The sequence below is a fragment of the Triticum dicoccoides genome, chromosome 5B, assembly GCF_002162155.2.
Source record: "Triticum dicoccoides isolate Atlit2015 ecotype Zavitan chromosome 5B, WEW_v2.0, whole genome shotgun sequence".
Taxonomy (NCBI): Eukaryota; Viridiplantae; Streptophyta; class Magnoliopsida; order Poales; family Poaceae; genus Triticum; species Triticum dicoccoides.
The window spans coordinates 246096153-246102688 of NC_041389.1; positions in this window are offsets into that span (position 1 = coordinate 246096153).

Genomic DNA, 6536 nt, shown 5'->3' on the forward strand with positions numbered 1-6536 from the left:
GCTCACAAGGCAAAGAAAACAGAATATATCAAAAACAGAACAGTCTGTAGCAATCTGACTATTTCGAATACTTCTGTAACTCCAAAAATTCTGAAAAAATTAGGTTAACGGAGAAATTTGTTTGCTATTCTTCTTCAAAAATAATAAACTCAAAAGCACTCTTTTGTTAAAAATGAAAAATAATTTCGTCAGCGCAAAAGTTTCTGTTTTTCTGCAAGATCAAATCAACTCACACCTAAATCATCCCAAAGGCCTTGCTTGGCACAAACACTAATTTAAACCACAAAAACACATCTAACCAGAGGTATAATTGTGTAATTTATTGAAAACAACAAGACAACAAAAAAGCAAAAAGATACAAGTTGGGTTGCCTCCCAACGAGTGCTATCGTTTTATGCCCCTAGCTAGGCATAACGCGTAGGATCTAAGTTTTGTCATCTTTGGTTCTAGATCCGTATGATGCCCTCATGATTGATTCATATGGAGGCCTAGTTCTTGTTATAGGGAAGTTTTCCATACTCTTCCTTAGTGGAAATTGAAATTTAATATTGCCTTCTTTCATATCAATCACGGCACCAATAGTACGTAAAAATGGTCTACCAAGAATAATTGGACAAGACGTATTGCAATCAATATCAAGAACAATAAAATCTATGGGCACATAATTTCTATTTGCAAGAATAAGAACATCATTAATTCTTCCCATAGGCATTTTAATAGTAGAATCCGCCAAGTGCAAATTCAAAGAACATTCTTCAATATTGGTAAGACCAAGCACATCACGTAAAGATTTCGGAATTGTAGAAACACTAGCACCCAAGTCACATAAAGCAAAACATTCATAATTTTTAATGTTGACTTTGATAGTAGGTTCCCACTCATCATGCAATTTTCTAGGAATTGAAACTTCTAATTCCAACTTTTCTTCAAAAGCTTTCATCATAGCATCAACAATATGTTTAGTAAAAGCTTTATTTTGTTCATAAGCATGGGGTGAATTTATCGTGGATTGCAACAAAGAAATACAATCAACCAAAGAGCAACTATCATATTTAAAGTCTTTGTAATCCAAAATAGTAGGCACATCACTAGTTAAAGTCTTTACCTCTTCAAACCCACTTTTATCAATTTTCTCAACAAGATTTTCACCCTCCGAATCATAGGGACGCCTTCTAACTAAAGTTGACTCTTCTCCAGTCCCTTCATCAATAAACAAAGAATCAATAGAAGAAACACCATTCATTTTAAGATCGTCGTTTTTATTTTCTAACGAGAATGGTTTGGTAGCCATTTGATTTACTAAAGTAGCTTGTGCATCAGATATTTTTCCCAACAAAATTTCAGCAAAAGCATACTTAGATTGAAGATTGCAAACTTCTCTACTAATATCATCAAGTTGTTTCGTTATAGCTTCTAACACAATGGAGTGTTCCTTAAGTTCTTCAGTAAAATATTTATTATGCTCAAATTGTGTAGTGATATATTCCTTAGTAATTTTATGAATTTCAAGCAAAATATTTGGGTAATGAACATCATAATATTTTCTTTGAGGCATCACGACTACGCAAACAAGATCGCACACGAAAAATAGATCTGACGAGAAAGCGGCGAACGAAAAAGACTGCGAATAAAATGGCAATATTTTGTGAAGTGGGGGAGAGGAAAACGAGAGGCAAATGGCAAATGATGTAAATTGTAAGGATATGAGATTTGTGATTAGGAACCTAGTTCATGTTGAAGATCCTCCCCGACAACGGCGCCAGAAATTCCTTTTGATGTCTGCTACAACTACGTCGGTATTTCCCCAAAGAGGAAGGGATGATGCAATATAGCGATGGTAGGTATTTCCCTCAGTGATGAGACCAAGGTTATCGAACCAGTAGGAGAACCTCCTCACACCACGTAAACAACACCTGCACACAAATAACAAATACTCGCAACCTGGCGTGTAAAAGGGGTTGTCAATCCCTTTCAGGTACGGTGCCTCAATATAGGCAAATAACGTGAGGTAAAAGGGGTAGATATGATAAATAGATCGCGGAACAAATAAATTGCAGCAAGGTATTTTTGTATTTTTGGTTTAATAGATCTGAAAATAAAAGCAAAGGGAAATAGACCGCAAAGGCAAATATGATGAAAAGAGACCCGGGGGCCATAGGTTTCACTAGTGGCTTCTCTCGAGAAAAATAGCAAATGGTGGGAAAACAATTACTATTGGGAAATTGATAGAAATTCAAATAATCATGACGGTATCTAGGCAATGATCATTATATAGGCATCACGTCCAAGATTAGTAGACCGACTCCTGCTTGCATCTACTACTATTACTCCACACATGGACCGCTATCCAGCATGCATCTAGTGTATTAAGTTTATGGAGAAATGGAGTAATGCAATACAAACGATGACATGATGTAAACAAGATCTATTTATGTAGAAATAGACCCCATCTTGTTATCCTTAATAGAAACGATACATACATGTCGTTTCCCTTTCTGTCACTGGGATCAAGCACCGTAAGATCGAACCCATCACAAAGCACCTCTTCCCATTGCAAGATAAATAGATCAAGTTGGCCAAATAAAACCCAAATATCGGAGAAGAAATACGAGGCTATAATCAATCATGCATATAAGAGATCAAGAGAAGAATCAAATAACTTTCAAGGATAAAAACATAGATCTGATCATAAACTCAAAGTTCATCGGATCCTAGGAAACACACCGCAAAAAGACTTACATCATATGGATCTCCAAGAGATCATTGTATTGATAATCAAGAGAGAGAGAGAGAGAGAGGAAGCCATCTAGCTACTAACTACGGACACGTAGGTCTACAAAGAACTACTCACGCATCATCGGAGAGGCACCAATGGACATGATGAACCTCTCCAAGATGATGTCTAGATTGGATCTTCTGTTTCTGGACTTTGCGGCGGCTGGATTTGATTTTCGTCGACTCCCCTAGGGTTTCTAGAATATTGGGGTATTTATAGAGCAAAGACGGTGTGGGAGGCCAACGAGGAGGGCACAACCCACCGGGGCACGCATGGGCTCCCAAGCGCGCCATGGTGGGTTGTGCTCCCCTCGGAGCTTCCCTTAGGTGCGTTTCTGACCCACTGGATGTCTTCTGGCCCAAAAAAATCCACAAAAAGTTTCGCTGCGTTTGGACTCCGTTTGGCATTGATTTCCTGTGATGTAAAAAACATGCAGAAAACAGCAACGGACACTAGGCACTATGTCAATAGGTTAGTACTAAAAATGATATAGAATGACTATAAAATGATTGTAAAACATCCAAGAATGATAATATAGCAGCATGAAACAATCAATAATTATAGATACCTTGGAGACATATCATCATGCCATATACCCCTCAACAAAATGGTGTCGTGGAAAGGAAGAACCAGACTCTCATTGAGATGGCTAGGACCATGCTTGACGAGTATAAGTCTCCATACGAGCTTTGGGCCAAAGCCATCAACTCTGCATGTCATGCTTCAAACCGGCTTTATCTTCGCAAGCTCAAGAACAAGACCCCATATGAACTCCTAATCGGGAGAAAGCCTAACGTCAAATACTTCCGAGTATTCGGTTGTAAGTGTTTCATTCGAAACAAGAAATCCCGGTTAGCTAAGTTTGAGCCTAAAACTTATGAGGGGGTATTTGTTGGATATGCATCAAACTCTCATGCTTACCGAGTTCTCAATAAATCCACCGGATGCATTGAGGAAATGGTGAATGTGGAGTTTGATGAAGATAATGGCTCCCGTGTGGAGAAAATTCTTCCTAGTGTTGTAGGTGATGAGGCTCCTTCACAAGCTATAAGGAAGATGGGGATAGACCACCTTATTCCACAAGAAACACCCCAAGTCCAAGTAGAAGAAGAAGGAGTAAGAGCCCCTCTTGTGGAGTCTCCACAAGGGAAGTCATCACCGGCACCACTTTTACAAGATGCTACAGGGGATCATGAACCTATCCAAGAACAAGATCAAGTCCCTCTTATTCCCGAGCAAGATCAAGGGCAAGCTCATTAAAATGGTGAAGAACCAATTATAGAAGCTCGAGATCAAGCTCATGTTCGTGATCAAGATCAAGATCAACTCCAACCGCAAGTTTCTTCATCATCATCACTTCCCAATGAACAAGAACTTGTGGTTGCGAAGAAAAGGGTGTCTCCAAGGCTAAAACAATCTCAAGAACAAGCTTCTTCATCAAGGCCAAAACCAAGTGAAGAAGAGCTTGCAATTAAAGAGCAAAAAGTGGCCGCCAAATTAAAGCATCTTCAACATCACACCGAAAACATCTATGGAAGCATCAAAAAGGGGGGTAACTACTCGTAGACGTTTGGCAAACTTTTGTGAACATCACTCATTTGTCTCTTGTGTTGAGCCACTTAAGTTGAAGATGCACTTGACGATACGGATTGGATAGAAGCCATGCATGAGGAACTCAACAACTTCACCCACAACAAAATATGGACCCTTGTAGAAAGACTCGAAGAGCATCATAATGTCATTGGAACAAAGTGGATCTTCAAGAACAAACAAGATGAACATGGAGAAGTAATAAGGAAAAAGGCAAGGTTAGTGGCACAAGGTTTCACCCAAGTTGAAGGTTTGGACTTCAGTGAAACTTTTTCCCCCTTTGCCCGTCTTGAATCCATTCACATCTTTCTTGCATATGCCTCTCATCATGATTTCAAATTATATCAAATGGATGTGAAGAGTGCATTTCTTAATGGTCCTCTTAAGGAGTTGGTGTATGTTAATCAAACTCCCGGTTTAGAAGACCCCGATCACCCCTCTCACATTTGTGAACTCCATAAGGCACTCTATGGACTTAAACAAGCACCACATGCTTGGTATGATCACCTTACGACGTTCCTAAGCGAGAAGGGGTTCTGGGTTGGGGTAATAGATTCCACCCCATTCACAAAGAGGGTAAAAGGAGAACTATTTGTATGCCAAATATATGTTGATGACATTATCTTTGGTTCCCTAACCATGCTATTAACGTTGAGTTTGAGAATCTTATGACTAAGGAATTTGCTATGAGCATGATGGGAGAGTTGAAGTTCTTCCTCGGTTTTCAAGTAAAGCAATTGAGAGGAGGAACCTTCGCCAACCAATCTCTTTACATTCAAGACATGATCAAGATGTTCAAAATGCAAGATGTTAAGCCCATGAAGACACCCATGCGCATAAATGGCCAACTTCATCTTGATCACAATGGTAAAGAAGTGGTTCAAAAGGTATATTGCTCCATGACCGGTTCCTTGCTTTACCTTTGTGCATCTAGGCCGGATATCATGTTGAGTGTGCGTATGTGTGCAAGATTTTAATATGCTCCTAAGGAGAGCCACTATTCGATAGTGAAAAGAATCCTTTGAAATTTGGTTCATACCCCAAACTTGGGCCTTTGGTATCCCAAAGGATCATCTTTCAAGTTAATGGGATACTCGGACTCAGATTGGGCCGGAGATAAGGTTGACCACAAGTCCACTTCCGGTTCATGTCAATTGCTAGGGAGGTCTTTGGTAAGTTGGTCTTCAAAGATGCAAAACTGTATATCTCTCTCAACCGCCGAAGCCGAGTATATTGCCGGTGGAAGTTGTTGTGCTCAGTTATTGTAGATGAGGCAAACTTTGATGGATTATGGTGTCAAATGTGACAAAGTGCCTCTTTTGTGCAGCAATGAAAGTGCAATCAAGATCGCCGAGAATCCATTGCAACACATCAGGACTAAGCATATTGAGATTCATCATCATTTCATTCGGGATCATGTGGCCAAGGGAGACATTGATCTATTCCATGTCAACACCGAGAAGCAACTAGCAGATATTTTTACCAAGCCACTTGATGAAGCAAGATTTCGCGAGTTAAGGCATGAGCTAAACATCGTGGATATAAGTAACATGGATTGGAACTCTTACTCATGCACACATACTCATATAATATCTTGCTTATATGTAGGCACATGTCTTGGGGGAGCTAGCTCAACTCATGAGTTACCTCATCCTAGGAGTGCATAAATTGAACAAAATCTTTCACATTAGCCACCTTTAGGTGGCACTTGTGCTTCAAAGACGAGTATTGGTCTTGGGCCCAAGGTTCATATCTTCGCGGTGCCATACCAAACAAACTCAAACATGGTGGCTTCGGCCACCGTCCCCCTAGGGTCTTTGTTCGTTTTTCTTATGTGTGGTGTTTTGGCCTTCTCCTCTTGTTTGTGTTTTGGTTGTGGTGTTGTGTGTCAATCTTCTTTTCTAGTACAAGTGCTCCATATATTCCCTTCTAGAAAGGATTTCTCTCACGACGTATTCAGAAACATAGACTGAAATGCTCCTTAAAGGCTTGGTAAGAGTCTTCACTCAGCCATGCCTTCAAGAGATATCCTTGGTTGAAAGTTCCTGAGTACCCGTGTGCACGGGCTTGTACCATGCGCACGGGGCCCCGTGTCTACGAGCTCCGTACCATGCGCATGGGACCCCTGTGTGCACGGGACTCACTTAGCCCGTGTGCACGGGGTCTGTGG